Source organism: Symphalangus syndactylus, chromosome 21, assembly GCF_028878055.3.
Source record: "Symphalangus syndactylus isolate Jambi chromosome 21, NHGRI_mSymSyn1-v2.1_pri, whole genome shotgun sequence".
Taxonomy (NCBI): domain Eukaryota; kingdom Metazoa; phylum Chordata; class Mammalia; order Primates; family Hylobatidae; genus Symphalangus; species Symphalangus syndactylus.
Window position 1 is genome coordinate 77,225,150 of NC_072443.2, and position 17,194 is coordinate 77,242,343.

A 17,194-nucleotide genomic window follows, 5' to 3' on the forward strand; every position below is an offset into this window, starting at 1 on the left:
GGATATCCCTTTTTGCACAGCTTAGACTCTGGCAATACATGTAAAACCAAGTGTAGAATTGATGCAATTACCCAAATAATGAGGGCCAGGAAAGAAAGGAAAGGAAAAAATCTAGGCTTGGCTATTTGGCTAATTGCTAGGACCCAACAATTCACCCCAACTCTCTAAGACATAATTGACATGAAATACTTATCACTTTCAAATTTCATATCTTAAGAAAGGTAGAGGAAATATTAAAGGCTACGAAACACTGTGAAGTGACAGGGAAGAAAATCTAGGTATGAGTTATCAAAAACCTCTTGGCCATAAGAGTTGGAGTTCTAAGATGATCAGTATTGATTCCAAGACTAAAGATTTGGAAGAGGCTCTCCCAGCATTGCTGAACACTCAATGTGATTGAGCACTGGCTATAGAACAGCCACTTTGCAAAATCATTTCCCAGGGTTATCTGATTTAATTTTTACCTCCTCCCTGTGGAGATTGTAGTGCCTCTTTCTCTTAGAGACATTTAAGAATAAAGTGAGTAATTTTTTAAAACAGTTCTTTCTTCCTTGGTCAAAGTGGACCTAAAACCATTAAGTAGGGGTCAGAAAATAAATTTCTTATCCTCTGCCCCTCTTTGCCACACCTCTTGCATTGGCTTTCTTGAGAATGTGGGTCTGCTGGGAGCACGTAGGGATTCCATGTCAATTGTTGCTCATGTCTTCGGTTCATTTTCACACCTCTTGTTGCCAAATACTGGACTGATTCTTGGTCACAATAAGTTGAGGAATAATAGCAGAAAAGAAGGGACTTGATGGAATTGCTTTATGTGCATTTTGATCATACATATTTTGTACATCCACTTACAAGGCTGGCATAGACCCCCATCTGTTTGGGAAAGTCATGTTAAATATAAATGAAGGTTAAATGATCAGTCAAATTTTCCCCCATCATCATGATTTCAGAATTTAACAAGGTACCTGGACAGTAATAAAACTAACTCAGAGTCCTAAAGAATGTTGGTGGTTTGTTTAGAAGACGTCTCCACCTACATCTTATTTCTGACCACAGTGAGCATCTTATGGTTAAATATGTTTCTTTCAGCACGTATTTATTGAGCAACTTTTAATGTACCAGTTTACTTGCTAGATCCTGAAGATGTGTTAATAAATAAGATATGCATTGTACCGTTTATGCTTATAGTGCAGTAGAAGGCTGGCAGTAAATATATAATCACTCAGATAAAAATATAGTTACCAACTATAATAAGTGCTATAGAAGAAAGGGATCTGAAAGAAAGAGAGCACACAGGGTTTCTAATTTTGATGTGGTGTCCCAGAAAGGCCTCTCTGAGGAAGTGACATAGCAATTGGGGTCTGAAGTAAGACATAGCCACGTCACAACTAATGGCAAGGATATTCCAGGCAGAGGGACTAGCATTGGCAAAGGCTGTGCAGCTGGAAAGCGCTAGGTTAGTTCACAGAATTGAAAGAAGGTTGTTGTGCCCGTTGCAAGCAGAATGGGGGGACAGGCACAGGGCCAGGGGCATGAACAGGTACTGGAATGCCAGGAGGGGACTAAATCTAGCAAGGCCTAGCCAGCTGGCCTGCATAAACATTTATTAAAGCTTTGCAAGAACAATGAAGAGACATTTCTCAAAAGAAGACATACAAATGGCCAACAGGTATATGAAAAAAATACTCAATATCATTAATCATCAGGAAAATACAAATCAAAACCACAATGAGATATCATCTTACCCCAGTTAGAAAGGCTATTATTAAAAAAACAAAAAAGAATAGATGCTGGCAAAGATACAGAGCAACAGGAACTCTTATACACTGTGGGTGGGAATGTACATTAGTACAGCCATTACGGGAAAATATGGAGATTTCTCAAAAAACTAAAAATAGAACTTCCAGCAGTCCCACTGTTGGGTATTTATCCAAAGGAAAGAAGTCAGTGTATCAAAGGGACACCTGCACCCCTATGTTTATTGCAGCACTATTCACAATAGCAAAGATATGGAATCAACCTAAGTGTCCCTCAACAGACAAATGGATAAAGAAAATGTGGTATGTGCACACGATGAAATAGTACCCAACAATTAAAAAGAAGGAAATTTTGTCTTTTGTAGCAAGATGGATGGAACTGGAGGTCATGATGTTAAGCAAAATCAGCCAGGCACAGAAAGACAAATATTGCATGTTCTCATATGTGTGAGCTAAAAAAAGCTGATCTTACAGAGAAAGAGAGTAGAATGGGCCAGGTGTGGTGGCTCACGCCCGTAATCTCAACACTTTGGGAGGCCGAGGTGGGTGGATTGCTTGAGTCCAAGAGTTGAGAGTAGAATGACAGATATAAGAGGCTGGGAAGGGTGTGTGGGTTGGGGGAGGAAAATGAAGAGAGTTTGGTTAATGGGTACAAACATACAGTTAGATAGAAGGAGTAAGTTTCAATGTTTGATAGCAGAGTAGGGTGACTGTAGTTAACAGCAATGTATTGTGTATTTCAAAATAGCTAGAAGAGTAGGCTTGAAATGTTCCCAAAACATAGAAAGGATAAATACTCGGGGTAATGGATACCCCAAATATCCTGACCTGATCACTACACATTCTGTACATGTAACAAAATACCACATGTACCCCACAAAAAATGTACAAATATGACATATCAATTGTAAAAGATTTAAAAAGAAAAAAGTGTAGGTGGATAAGCAAAAAAATAAACAAAGTTCTACAAGAACAATGAATGGGATGCCATTTGAGGGTTTTAAGCAGGGAAGTGAAATTATGAGATCTACATTTTAAGGAGCTCATTGAGGCTGACGACTGGAGACTGGGTTGAGGGCCGCAAGCCTAGGTAAAGGAGACCAGCTAGGAGGCTGCTCCAGTAGCACCAGCAAAAGTTGAGAGTGGCTAGAGCTAGGGTAGTGGTTCTAGAGATATTAACTGGTTTGAGAGATTTGAGAAATTAATATTATTCCACTCTCCCTATATCCCTGAACAAAGAGACGATAGGCACAACCACAGAACAAAAGCAAGTAACAGTTTTCAGGTTGTCCATTTGGTCAACCAAATGAAGTAATTCACACCCACCTACATAGAGTGTTTTTCTAGGGAAAGGAGTTTCCTAAATTATTCCCATTAGCTGTTCTCATCAATACTGTTGACTGACAATTACTAGCTGTCTAGATGTTGACATTAGCACTAAGAAGTCATAAAGATTAGCACATCGCTCCTTCCATTGAATTGTTTAAAAAGACTCTCCAAGAGCCCTATATGAGATGAGAGAGACACTGTGGGTTTATTTAACTACCAAGTGTTCATCAGAATTCATCATAAGCTTTATCATCCCTAGCATTAGCCCTACCACGATGTATTTTTAATCTTTCTCAATGCAATCATTTCCTTTATCAGTCAGAGGCCACTCCTTCATCCCTGAGTCATGAAGTCTGTCTTCTAGACATCATGGCTCACAATGAATTTGATCTCCCATGCACAGGAACATTCTGTTGCCTGGTCCATATTAATTCTTTGCTGTCTATATCTGATTGCACATGTTGAACTGAGCTCTCGTGACCTTTATTCATCCTCAGCAGAGCTGAACAACAAACTCTGCTTTATGTAATATTTGTCTTTGCTCAAACCACAGCCCTTAGCTGGATAGAGTCTACAAGTTGCTTTCAGTTGAGTTGGCAACAACTCATTATTTGGAGGTCAAAGTTGCATATTCTGTTTCCAATAACACGTGCCTGTGATGAGCCAATAACTGGGGTGCCTGTGTTTATGAATGAGCCATTGCAACACCCACTGCAGTCAGAGCGACACAGGGGTCACCCCCGTAACCAGAATCAGAAGGACTTTCTTCATCTTAGTGTATTGCTCAGGACTTTTTAGAATATTTTAGTATTTTAAAATATTTTTAACATTTTTTAACATTAATAGCACATTGATTCTCTACTGGAAGGTGAATATTTGATGGATTTTAGTGATGTCTCTCTTAAATTATCCCAGTCCAGTTGTGTCTATGCACACACTGAAATGGATACTCATGAAGACAATTGTCTGGATAAAATTGGATGCAAAGTCACTGCTTCACTGTCTCTTCTCACTTGGCTGGTGGTCTCTCTTTGCCACTTACTTCTCTTTTTTTTTTTTTGTCTTTTTCTCTGGTGGTAAAATATAAATAACATTGAATTTATCATTGTAACCGTTTTTAAATGTATGGTCTGTGGCATTAAGTACATTCAGAATGTTGTGCAACCATCACTGTTACCTATTTCTAGAATTTTTTATCATCCCATCCGGAAATTCTGTACCCATTAAACAATTCCATTCTTCTCCACTCCCTCCTCCTCTCAGCACCTGGCTTTCTGTCTCTATGAATTTGCCTATTCTGGGCCCTTCATATACATGGAATCATACAATATTTGTCTTTCTGTGTCTGGCTTATTTCACTTGGCATATATTTTCAAGATTCATCCATGTCATAGTTTGTGTCTGAATTCCATTTATTCTTGTGGCTGAATAGTATTCCACTGTATGGAAACTGTATTTTGTTTATCTACTCATCTGTCAGTGGGCATTTGGGTTATGTCCACCTTTTGGCTATTGTGAATAATGCTGCTATGAATATGGCAGTACAAGAATCCATTGGATTTCCTGCTTTCAGTTCTTTTGAGTATATACCTAGGAGTGGAATCACTGGCTCATATGGTAAATCTATGTTTAACTTTTTGAGGAAGTGCCAAATTGTTTTCAGAGCAGCTGCACCATTTTACATTCCCACAAGCAATGCACCAGGGTTCCAATTTATCTATATCCCACAAACACTTGTTATTTTCCATTTTTTTGATAACAGCCATGCTAATGGGTGTGTCCATTTCTTTTTAAGTGGTCCTATGTCTATATGCCTGGTCCTATTGACATAATCACCTGACCACTCTATTCAATATGGCTGAAGTAGTTGCACATATAGATGCAAATTTTCATTCATGCAAAAACTGAAAAAAAACATTTATCATCCACATTCAAAGTAAGAAAACAATGATAATCCATGAGGGACAGTGTAGCCAAGTGGCTGAAAGCTCAGATTCTGGCACGAGACTGCTGGGATTTGAACCCCAGTTCTGCTCTAACCAGCTGAGTCTATGTGTCCTCATCACAGTGAGCTGCACAATTCCTATGTAGCTTCGTCTCCTATGAAATGAAGATAATAATGATACCTGCCTCCTACGGTGATGGAAGGATTAAATAAGTTAATAAATGTAAAGCACTTAGAACACTGCTTTGTAAATATTAGTTTAAGCAACACTGATCTAGTACATTTCTGGGGTGCACATGCATGAAGACTTTGGGGCCTCATCTCATATCCCAGGCAACTAAGTCAGAATCTTGGTGGGAAGTGGGATCTGATTTTTTTTGAGACAGGGTCTTACTCTGTCACCCAGGCTGAAGTGCAGTGGCACCATCTTGGCTCACTGCCACCGCCGCCTCTGAGGTTTAAGCAATGCTCTGTCTCAGCCTGCTGAGTAGCAAGGATTACAGGTCTGTGTCACGACACCTGGCTTATTTGTAGTATTTTTAGTAGAGAAGGGTTTTGCCATGTTGCCCAGGCTGGTCTTGAACTCCTGGCCTCAAGTGATCCACCCACCTTGGCCTCCCAAAGTGCTGGGATTACAGGCGTGATCCCACTTGGCCCAGGATCTGCGTTTTTAATGAGCACCAAGTGTCCATATGACCCCCATGTACAATAGCTCTTAACAACCCCTGCCCTAACCCATGGCCAGCCAGTCTCATCTTTGGGCTTCATTTGACCATCAGACAAGTAGGTCAGGTTCCAAGAAGGAATCAAATTTATATCTAAAGAGGCAAAATTACAACTGGTATTTTAAACTCTTAGAACTAGTAGCCTATGAAGATTAAGGTTATTCCATGAAAGAAATTTATTTTAAAGTTTTTCAACTTTGTTAATTAAGTCGTGGCACTTTCCTCTTCCCAGAGGAAAAAAATAGATTATTTTCCCCATTGAAAATGACAAAGTCATTATACTTTTTTAACCAATTCTGGTATAAATCATTTTAAAATCTAAAAAAAAAAAAATTACCCTTTATTGTTCTAAAAGATGATGCTAAAACTCTACAAAATGCCAGCGCACTCATGTGGCCAGTCACCTAGTTTTTTCCAAATACCAGATGTGTGACATTAGATAGACAAAACATAGGAACTGAAGACACAACTTCTATCTTGACCTAAAAGGGCCACAGAGATGTTCTATTTCTTAAAAGCATTTTACACAATCCAGGGATGGAAGCTATTGTGAAACACTTTTCACGTTTTACATTTCAGAAGTTCTTTCAGCAACCTGGGTTTTTCAGAATACTGGAGAGTTAAAGGATATGAATATTTCACCTGGGCCAGCCACTCTTTTACAACTAGGCCAGTCTCATCAAGTTCCCACCAGGAAAGGGATCAGAATTTCCACTCCATAGCAAAAGGAAGTGGAACTGGAAACAGTGTGAAGATTTTCTTCAAGAAAAGGTGGGGTTACTAAACAGAATGTAAGAGAAAAGAAGTAAGAACATTTCAACTATAGAGCCCTAAGATCATTTTGTAAGAAGAATCTCTCTAAAAAATTGCAAATAGTGAAAATATTTTGTACTGAAAAACGAAGACCAGAGACATCCTATCAGTTGTTCACCAAGATTTCCCAAAGATCCCATAATTTTAGGGAGTGGCCATCCGGAGATACAGAGGCTGACTGAGAAATTGTAGCTTTACCAGCGAAAACTTTCAAAAAAGTCTGAGTTTCATAAACACACTATCAGACCTTAAACACTTCCCAGGCCTATACCAGCATCATCAAGATCCAGAAACGCCCCCAGAATATGAAAGGTAACAACCGTTATGAAGTTTTACCAGGGGCTAGACACTGTAAAATTCCTTCTTATGTGTTACTCTTCAAATCCTCACAACTCTGAACAGTAGACTCAATTTACAAATTAGGACGACATAAAGCTCATTCATTTGTTCATTCCATAAATATTCACTGGCCACTTCTTATGTCAGGAACTCTAGAATACAGTGGTTAAAAATGGAGGGGGTGTGGATTGCTAAGTGAAAGAAGCCTATCTGAAAAGGGTACCTATTGCATGATTCCAAGCATATGACATTCTGAAAAAGGCAACCCATGGAGGCAGTAAAAATCAGCGGTTGTCAGGTGTTTGGGACAGGGAAGAAGGGATGAATAGGTGTAGCCTATTCTTAGGGCAGTGAAACTATTTCCTATCATGATGGGTGCATGACATTAAACCTTTGACAAGAGCCATAGAATGTACAAGTGAGCCCTAAAGTAAACTCTGACCTTTAGTTAATGATAATAAGACATCAATATTGGCTCATCAATCATAACAAATGTACCACACTAACTCAAGATATTAGTAACAGGAGAAGCTGGGGAGAGGAAATATATGGGAATTCTGTACTTTCTACTCAATGTTTCTGTAAGCCTCAAATTGTTCCAAAATATAAAGTCTATCAACTTAAAAAAAAAGATAGGCCAGGCGCGGTGGCTGACGCTTGTAATCCCAGCACTTTGGGAGGCCGAGGCGGGTGGATCATGAGGTCAGGAGATCGAGACCACGGTGAAACCCCGTCTCTACTAAAAATACAAAAAATTAGCCGGGCGTGGTGGCGGGCGCCTGTAGTCCCAGCTACTCGGAGAGGCTGAGGCAGGAGAATGGTGTGAACCCGGGAGGCGGAGCTTACAGTGAGCCGAGATCGCGCCACTGCACTCCAGCCTGGGCGACGGAGCGAGACTCTGTCTCAAAAAAAAAAAAAAAACAAGATAAATGGGAAGTGGGGGAACCACTGTCCCTACCTACCATTATGAAGACTTATAGAGGGTGAGGTAGATTCAAAACAAGGAAACAAAGATATAACGAGAGATATGTAATTAAGGAAACAAGGCAAATGACTGTGCCTGCATTCATGGAGGGTGGTCAGGGAAGGCCTCTATGAGAGGTGACATTGAAGCAGAGACCTAAAGGAACCACCGCACTAAACGGGGGAGGGATGTTGCACATAGAGGTAACAGCATGTCCGAAGACCTTGAGAAGGAAGGGAAATCTCTGAGTACAAAGAGGTTACATAGCTGACAATGGTGGGGCTGAGATTTCACTCACTTTTTGGTCCCATCACCTCTCCTTCATAAGGCCACCGTCTTGAATGTCAAACCTCACTCTTTCAAATTCTCCCTGGATCCCCTTTTCTGTGGCATTGCTGGATAGGTAAACATTACTTAAAATGGGAATAAATTCTTCCATCGCCAATGGTAAAGTGTTCTGCCCACACTTCAATCAACAGAGAAAATTCCAGAGCTTTGCTTTCCAACTATCTTTAAATTCAGCACGGTGGGGAGGTTCAGCGGGGGAGGTTATTTTGTCATTTGGAAAAAAGGGCATCTATTCATTTTCCAAAAACACCCAACACATACTGCTCAACTCTTCTTGGGTACATCTCTTTGCATTATGAGAAAAGCTCCTGTGGTCTTTATAAATATTTATGATGCATGACTGACCATGTTATATATACTGTGCTGTGCTAATATTAGTCATGGCTGAGAGTCTTTCTGTGCATGGGGCATGGTGATCATGAATAAATGGAATGGCTTCCTAACCATTAGGGGAGTGAAGACATTCACTGCCATTGTTCTGAGGGTCTGCTTAAAGAGTTTGCACATACCCAAATCAAAATACGGGTACTCCCTTTTCCTGAAGAAAAAAAAAAGAAAATGCAGACTGTTTCAGTCCATATGAAAAAGCATTTCAGAACTGAAAACATGGCATGTGAAGAAGAAAGAGGTAAATGTGTTCTTTTCAATGGAAAAAACAGCTGCTTGGGTCAGATAGAAACCAGATGGGAGAGAAAGAATCAGAGGAGTAAAGCTGAAATGCATTCAGGAAAAAGACATCAGAGGCGAAATGTGCTCTCAAGTCAGAGGAGTGGTGAGTCCCAGACTTTCCTTCCTGTGGTGCTGGACCATGGGGCTCAGAGGAATGAATGGTCCTTCTCCAGGAACATGGAAGAAAAGCTGAGGTGGACGCACCAAGTTATCCAAGGAACTGGAACTGGTCCCCAAAACAGTTCTGTCTGTCAACCCCCCGCATGGCCAGGTATCTCCATTAGAGACATTCAGAACTTGGTATGTTCGCTCAGGGAGCCCGAGAAGTAGAAGGATGTGTCTGTTCTCACCCAGCCCCAGTGCTGGCAGAAATAAACCAGGCAGGGAGACTTCAGCCTTTTAAGCTTGCGTTCATAGGAGCTCTCCTTCGTCTTGGTCCACCTGTCTTTTCACACGATTCTCCAGGGCATATGGACGGGTGAACTCGGAGGGTTTGCTCCAATCCCAGCTGCAGCGGCCCCCGTGCCCGGCAGACACGCGATAGAGGGTTCTGGTGAATGGTTCCCTCCGTGCCGTGTTGTGGCTTTCTCACACTAGTGGAGCGTATTATTTGAGCTGCCACATGCTGACCACAGGCTTCCGCTTGTACCACATGCAGACCTCAAAGGAGACTTGCTCACGTGTGGGCTTCCGCCGAGGCTTGCTGTGGTCCTGAGGCCGCGGCCTGGGCGCTGGCACAGCATCCGCCCCCACAAAGCTGGAGACGAGCCTGCCTCTCTCTCTCCATTGCCTGAGCGTCCCAGGCTCAGACTCAGAGAGTCCAATCATCCACCTCATGTGACCAGTGTAGTTATCTAGCAGATTATCTGCTTAGCATGATCCTAGCAGCTAACGATGTATTAACACACCATGCTAGGAAGAACAGCACTAAGAGGGCGGCTGGCCCCTGACCATGCCGTGAAAGGACAGAGCTGTGTCCAGACTGCTCAGGTCTCTCCACCCACCCCCAATACCCCACCACCCTGAAGTCAGCCCTGATCGTAGTGCAGCATTTCTCACAGTGCATTATGTATTCCCATCACCTGGGGGGCTTGTTCACAAGCAGATTCAGATTCAATCGTTTTGGGGATGAGGCCTCAGATACTACATTCCTGTCTACACCCCCAGGTAATGCCAGTGCTGCTGGTCTGCAGATTGCACTTTGAACAGCAAGGCCTTAGTAAATAAAAAGAAGAAAGGATCATGTAAAGGTAGTTTGCCCAACCCTGCAGTCCACGGCTTTGAATGCGGCACAACACAAATTTGTAAACTTTCTTAAAACATTATGAGCTTTTTTGTGATTCTTGTTTTTTTCGCCCATCAGCTATCGTTAGTGTTATTGTATTTTATGTGTGGCCCAAGACAATTCTTCTTCCAATGTGGCCCAGGGAAGCCAAAAGATTGGGACACCCATGTTATGAAGAATAGCACAGACTGATTTCACAAAGCTCTATAATCTTAAGCCAATCACTAAACATCGCTGAGCCTCAGTTTTCACATTCATAACGTGGTGATTATAATAATATCTATCTCACAAGGTGCTTGCAAATATCAAATAGAATAATTTATATAAAAAGCTTGTTATAAACAAGATCTTTACAGTTAAAAGTAAGACAACTTCAAGTTGAACTTGTTTAAACAGAAAAAATAAAAGGTACTTACTGGCTCCCATAAATTGAAAAGTCTTAGAGTGCATCTGGCTTCAGGCATAGCTGGATCCAGTTACTCAAATTATTTCTTCCAGATGCTTGCTTGCTCTTGCATTTTCTCCCTCAATCTCTTGATCTCTCTCTCACTCTCTCATCTGTTTCTTGCTCCTGCCCTCCTCCTCACTCTACCTTCCTCATTCTTTCTTGTTTGGGGCTCTGCTTTTTTCTGTGTTGCCTTCACACGCAGGCAGTCTCTGTCAAATAGGTCAAATAGTCTTTACAGAGGAAGTGAGACTTCCATACATCCCATTTTGGAGGGACTCTGATTGGATCCAGAACCCACTGCTTGCTTGAGTCAGTATCAGTAAACATGGGTGTGGAGAACTCTGAATGGCCAGGCTTAGCGGCCTCTCTTATACGCACAAGGCTGGAGTGGAAGGACTTTTGTCCCCCTGACTGACTGTCATCTCCCTTCCTATCAAAACCTGTTCACCCTGGATCTCATTCCCTTTTTTCAGCTGTTACTTTAGAAAGGAATAGTACACGAACTGGCCTCTAATCATGTGATGTGGAAATATCTTCTATTAGAGGCCAGAGATCTGCATTCTAATCCAAGTTTTGCCACTAACTGGCTTTGAGACTTTAGTCTGATTTGGTTAACCTCCTTGTGGCTTAGTTTCCCCATCCATAATATGAGGGTCGCCATCAATTATCCCACAGGCCTCTTTCAGCTCAAAGGTCTGAGTTGCTATGATTTGTTCCTTATTACATGACACTACTCAGGGGCACTCACATTTTCAGAGACTTTCTGGGCTGGCAATAATTTGATGCAATGAATAAGCCACCAACAGCCAAAACGTAATAAGGATATTTGCATAAAGGAAACCAGGAATCTCTTTCTTTTTTTTTTTTGAGAGGGAGTCTCGCTATGTCACCAAGACTGGAATGCAGTGGCACGATCTCGGCTCACTGCAAACTCCACCTCCTGGGTTCCCACCATTCTCCTGCCTCAGCCTTCCAAGTAGCTGGGACTACAAGCGCCCACCACCATGCCCAGCTAATTTTTCGTATTTTTAGTAGAGACGGGGTTTCACCATGTTAGCCAGGATGATCTCAATCTCCTGACCTCATGGTCTACCCACCTCAGCCTCCCAAAGTACTGGGATTACAGGCGTGAGCCACCGCGCCTGGCCGAAACCAGGAATGTCTTTCTAAGCCTCCTGAACATCACTGCATGTGGACATTCACCTAATCATGGTACGTGGAATTTGCTGTTCAAGTCTTTCAAAACTGTGGCTTTGTTGCCTGTGTTAACACAAGGGCAGAAAACAAGGCTGGGTGGCCACATTCTAGCCCACTTTCCTCCGACCAGTGACTTTCTACTTTCTCTCCTACCAATGACTCTGGTCCTCTTTTATGATGACTTGGCCAGCCCTTCCATGGCCCCCAGTCAGGTTTGTTTCAAGCCTACTTATCCGTCACACAGCTCCAGCTTCCAAAGTGTTCCTCACATACGAGTCTCCACCAACACTTCCCTTTCCTATTTCCCATCTCTTCAAAGTCCTATACCCTAAGTAGCAGATACTACATTCAATAAACTGTAGATTACTAATAGATATATACCCTCCAAAGCAATATAGGTGTGTGAATAAAAATTCATGCTAAACTTCTTGATAACCAAGGAAAAATAAACATGCCTAATTAAATCAATTTTTTTTTTTTTTGAGACAGGGTCTCACTCTGTTGCCCAGGTTGGAATGCAGTGGTGCAATCACAGCTCACTGAAACCTCAAACTCCCAGGCTCAGATGATCCTCCCACCTCAGCCTCCAGAGTAGCTGGGACGACAGGCATCCATCACCATGGCCAGCTAATTTTTGTATTTTTTTTTTTTTTTGTAGAGGCGGGGTTTCACCATGTTGCCCAGCCTGGTTTTGAACTCTTGAGCTCAAGCAATCTGTCTGTCTTGTCCTCCCAAAGTGCTGTCATTACAGGTGTGAGCCACCACACCCAGCCAAATTACTTTCAAGCAGTGGTTACAAGGGAAAATACTCTATCCTACTTATAAATTAGCAGAGGAATTCATATGAGGGACTAAAACAGAATAAAGAACAACTACTTAAAAGGCTGCTTTGTTACATCAATGCTGGGGTGCTCTTCACAGGGACATTTGGTTAGGCCCTTGTGAGAAGATGACCCCTCAGGGTAGAGAGTTGCCTAGTTTTCCGATATATGACCCTGTCCATACAGCACAAAATGCAGCCAAGAGTTATCAGGTACCACAGGCAACCAAAGTTGTTCATTTAAGTCACTTGCCTGATTTCAACAGTGGGCATTTGCATTGTCACAAAGTCCTATCATCTTTACATCCCAAATTGTCTCAGATCTATACACCACTCTTCTTCACCACTGCCCCCAGCCTTAAGGTGGACCACCATACCTCTGGATCTAATTCATCTCTCTACCTCCAATCATCCAGCCCATTCTGTCTACATAGCCATTAGACATAACCCTTCCAAGACATGAAGCTCATGGTGTGATATGAGCTGTATCCCCACCCAAATCTCATCTTGAATTCCCACATGTCATGGGAGGGACCTGGTGGGAGGCAACTGAATCATGGTGGCAAGTCTTTCCCATGCTGTTCTCATGATAGTGAATAAGTCTCATGAGATCTGATGGTTTCATAAAGAGGAGTTCCCTGGCACAAGTTCTTTCTCTTTGCCTGCTGCCATCCATGTAAGATGTGACTGGCTCGTCCTTGCCTTCCTCCATAATTGTGAGGCCTCCCCAGCCATGTGGAACTGTAAGTCCATTAAACATCTTTCTTTTATAAATTGCCCAGGCTTGGGTGTGTCTTTATAAGCAGCATGAGAACAGACTAATACATGGTGCTACTTCAGGGCCTTCTCATCACCACCAGGTTGCAAAGGTCTTAGCCTGGCTTCCTGGACCCTTCATAATCTGGCCTCCTGTCTGCCAGACTCATCTCTCTTCCTCTTCTGACCTGCTCCTTCACTTCCTTCCCATCTGAAACATTTTTAGCCCTTCCAGATGCCCCACAATCTTTGCCTAGCTATTCTTTCTCATTCTTCAGATCGCAGCGTAGGCAAAACATCTTTCACAAATGTTTCCTCAGCCTCTCCTGCCTGTCCTTTCTCTGTGTCCCCATCATATCACTTCTCAAACCATCTTAGAATTGCCTGTGAGCTCACCTACCTGCTCTGTTGGACTCAACTCCGTGGCGGCAGAGCTCTGCCCCCAGAGCCGTCTTTGCTGCTTCCCTGGCCAGCCACATGATCCTGAACAATCACTCCATTCCCCTGTGCCTCAGTTTCCTCATCACTAAATAGGACGCATAAAGGTGCCTACTTCATAAAAATATTGTGGGCACTGAGGGAGAAAATTCACCAAGAGCTCTTTCACTGTGCTAAGCACATAGCAAATGTGAATAACAATTATTATTATTGTCATGAATAGTGTTATTGTATTAGGATAGGAATTTTTTCTGTCTTATTCACTGTTTTATCCCCACACCCAGCTCAAAGTCTGGCACAGAATAAATGATCACTAAGCATTTGTGCGATGAATGAATAAATGTCAAATTATCTGGTTTTGTCCTGTACGTAGTTCTGTTGGGTCTTCACTTGATTAAGGTCTGTGAAGACGAAAAGAACCAATTGTGCTAGCACCTTCCCAGTTTGTTTGCTCTGGTGTTTTTTCCATTTACTCTGTGAGGAGAAGGATTTCATTTTATGAAGAAGGGAGGAGGGGGAGCCTGGTTCCAAAGGCCTGTTTGTTCTCATTATTAATTTTCCTCTCCTCTTCCAAGTAGAGTTTGAATGATTTTGAATGTGCACTCATCTGGAAAGGCACCCTCATTCTCTCGTTTCATGCCTAGCTGCAATTAAAGTCAAAAGCAAAATTTAAAATACAACTTTGTTATAAAGTGAGTTGTTGATCCAGATTACAGATCCTGTAATCTCACAACATTACCATTAAAAAAAAAGAAAAAGAAAAGAAAAAAGAATACCAAGCTGCCAACTTGTGGGTTTGGTCTTGCCAATGGAGACTCGAAACTCCAGAATCAATAACTAGGTTAACTTTGCTGGTTTCTAATGCAATTATAAGCATGGGAAAATTGCCCAACTGCTCAAAAAGGAGCTAAGGTTCTACTTTAGAACATCCCCACCCCCTTTTCTAAAGAAATACTTGGGCGATAAAGGCCAAATAACTGAATGGGGTGGGGCTCAGCAGTTTCCAATGTCAGATCAGACAGCTGTGGAATTTCAGAGCTGGAAGGAAGCTTAGAGGTGATCTCAAGGCCATTTTACAGATGCAATAACTGAGCCCCAGAGAAGGAAGGAACTTGCCCAGGTTCACACAGTGGTCATGAATCTTGGGGAATCTCCGTCTTGATTTGTTCATTTGTGCAAGACATATTTAACTGATATCCTATTTGGGGCCAGGCAGTGTGCTGAGTGTGAGAAATTCATTAGTAAATCAAACAGATGTGTTCTCTGCCCTTGTAAAAATAAACATTCTACGGGGGAATCAGACAGTTGCTGAGTAAACCAGTGAACGAGTATATAATCAATGGCCAGAAGGAAACAAATTGTTGTGATAGAGAGCTGCTTATATGTAGTGGTCAGGAAGGCAAGTCTGAGAAGGTGATATTCTCAGCTTCAGCTGAATCCTGGGAAAAGAGAGCTAGCTCAAAGGCCCAGAGACAGGGAAGAGCTTGGCAAATTCAAGAAACCATAGGGAGAAGAACGCGGCTGGAGCAAAGCAGGTGATGTGGCATCCACATCCTTAAAGTGGAATATGATAGCACTTGCTGGCTCCTTTCTCCACACAGGGATTCCACCGGCCTCTGGCAGGATAAGGAAAAGCTGAAACCCAGCCTTCCACCCACTCTTTTCTGAGAGCTGGGAAACCTGTATCCACTGCTGCACGCGGACCTGTTCAACTTCGTTGGGAAAGTACTTTTCCTTCACAAGCGAGGAAAGAGTTTGACCAGACTTAGTAGTCAGCTTCCAAATCAGGAAAAAAACATGCCAAGGAGAGCATGGCTCCAGTGAGGAAGGTCTGGAGAGGAAGTTCCGGTGTGGCAAAGTGGTTAAGAGCAGAGACCGTGGAGTCACACACCCTGGGGGAGAGGCCAGGTTTGACCATCATGGAGCTAGGCAAGTTGCCTAACTCCTCTGAGCTGCGGTTTTCTCCTCTGTAGAATGGGTACCTCGGAGTGGAGTTGGAGGGAATAGAGGAGATCATGCTTATAAAGTGTGCAACACTCTCACTTGGAGCTACGTGCTGGCACTGGCTTCCTTGGGTATGCAGGCCAACTGCCTGCGTGAGCATTCTAGCTCCCTTGACCCAGCAATGGTCCTGGTTCCACAGCCCCACTCCATCATCCTACCTCCCACAGTGACCCACTAGATACCCACATGAACCAAAAGCCTACACTTTGAGGACAAAGGACGATTTGGCTTAAGACCCCATAGGATGCCTGCCCACACCACCCTCCAAATCCAACAGCAGAGGACAGACGGCCTCACCAGAATTAATAAGATAAATTGCACTGTTTTTGTTTAAACACCGATGAGGTGATGTCTGGTTTTTATTAAGTATCATAAGTAAATTATTAATTCATACCAGAAACAAAAGTATAAACATGACCATATGATAAACATGGATACTTGAACAGTCTGTGGATCGCACAAAGGGCATCAAGTGGCCTGTGAGTCTGGGACCCATAGGCTTCACTGGCTTGGGGCCTCAGCTGTACTGAAATCCCAGCAAGCTGGCATTCTGGAAGTCAGGAAAATAGGGTGTTCCTCTGCTCTACTCCACACAACCACCACCCCACACCCACAAAAAGTACTTGACTCCATTGCTCAACACTGAGTAACAACAACGATGATAATTATAACAGTAGTAATACTTACAGAGCACTTCTGTGCTAGGCCCACTTTGCCCACCCCAGCAGCCACGAGCCACATGTGGCAAGTGAACACTTGAAATGTGGATCGTCAAAATCAAGACAAGTTACAAGTGTAAAATACACACTGGATTCCAAAGATACACTATGAAAAAGATATATGCAATATCTTAATAATTTTTATATGGATTGTGTGTCAAAGTAATATTTTGAATATGTTGGGTTAGGTAATGTATATATATATATATATATATATATATATATATATATATGTATTTTTTTTTTTTTTTTGAGACGGAGTCTCGCTCTGTCGCCCAGACTGGAGTGCAGTGGTGCAATCTCGGCTCACTGCAAGCTCCGCCTCCCAGGTTCACGCCATTCTCCTGCCTCAGCCTCCTGAGTAGCTGGGACTATAGGCACCCACCACCATGCCCGGCTAATTTTTTTGTAATTTTAGTAGAGACGTGGTTTCACCATGTTAGCCAGGATGGTCTCAATCTCCTGATCTTGTGATCCACCCGCCTTGGCCTCCCAAGGTGCTGGGATTACAGGCAGAAGCCACCGTGCCGGGCCTATATTATTAAAATTAATTTCATCTGTTTACTTTTTTCTTTTTTAATGTGACTACCAGAAATGCTTACTTATGTGGTTCTCATCATTTTGCCAGTGAACAGTGACTA

The 17,194-nt window shown here is 42.5% G+C and overlaps 1 long non-coding RNA gene across 2 annotated transcripts in view; it reads left to right on the forward strand.

The window, feature by feature from the left end:
* The window catches only part of LOC129471430 (uncharacterized), a 453,095-nt gene that overhangs the window by 380,920 nt on the left and 54,981 nt on the right, over positions 1 to 17,194 (forward strand). The window contains exon 4 of one of the 2 annotated variants that reach the window (XR_008653587.2): positions 6,333 to 6,524. The exons of the other annotated variant lie outside the window; for it this stretch is intronic. This is a non-coding gene — a long non-coding RNA (uncharacterized lncRNA). The remainder of the gene's footprint in view (positions 1 to 6,332; positions 6,525 to 17,194) is intronic. 2 annotated transcript variants of the gene reach the window in all.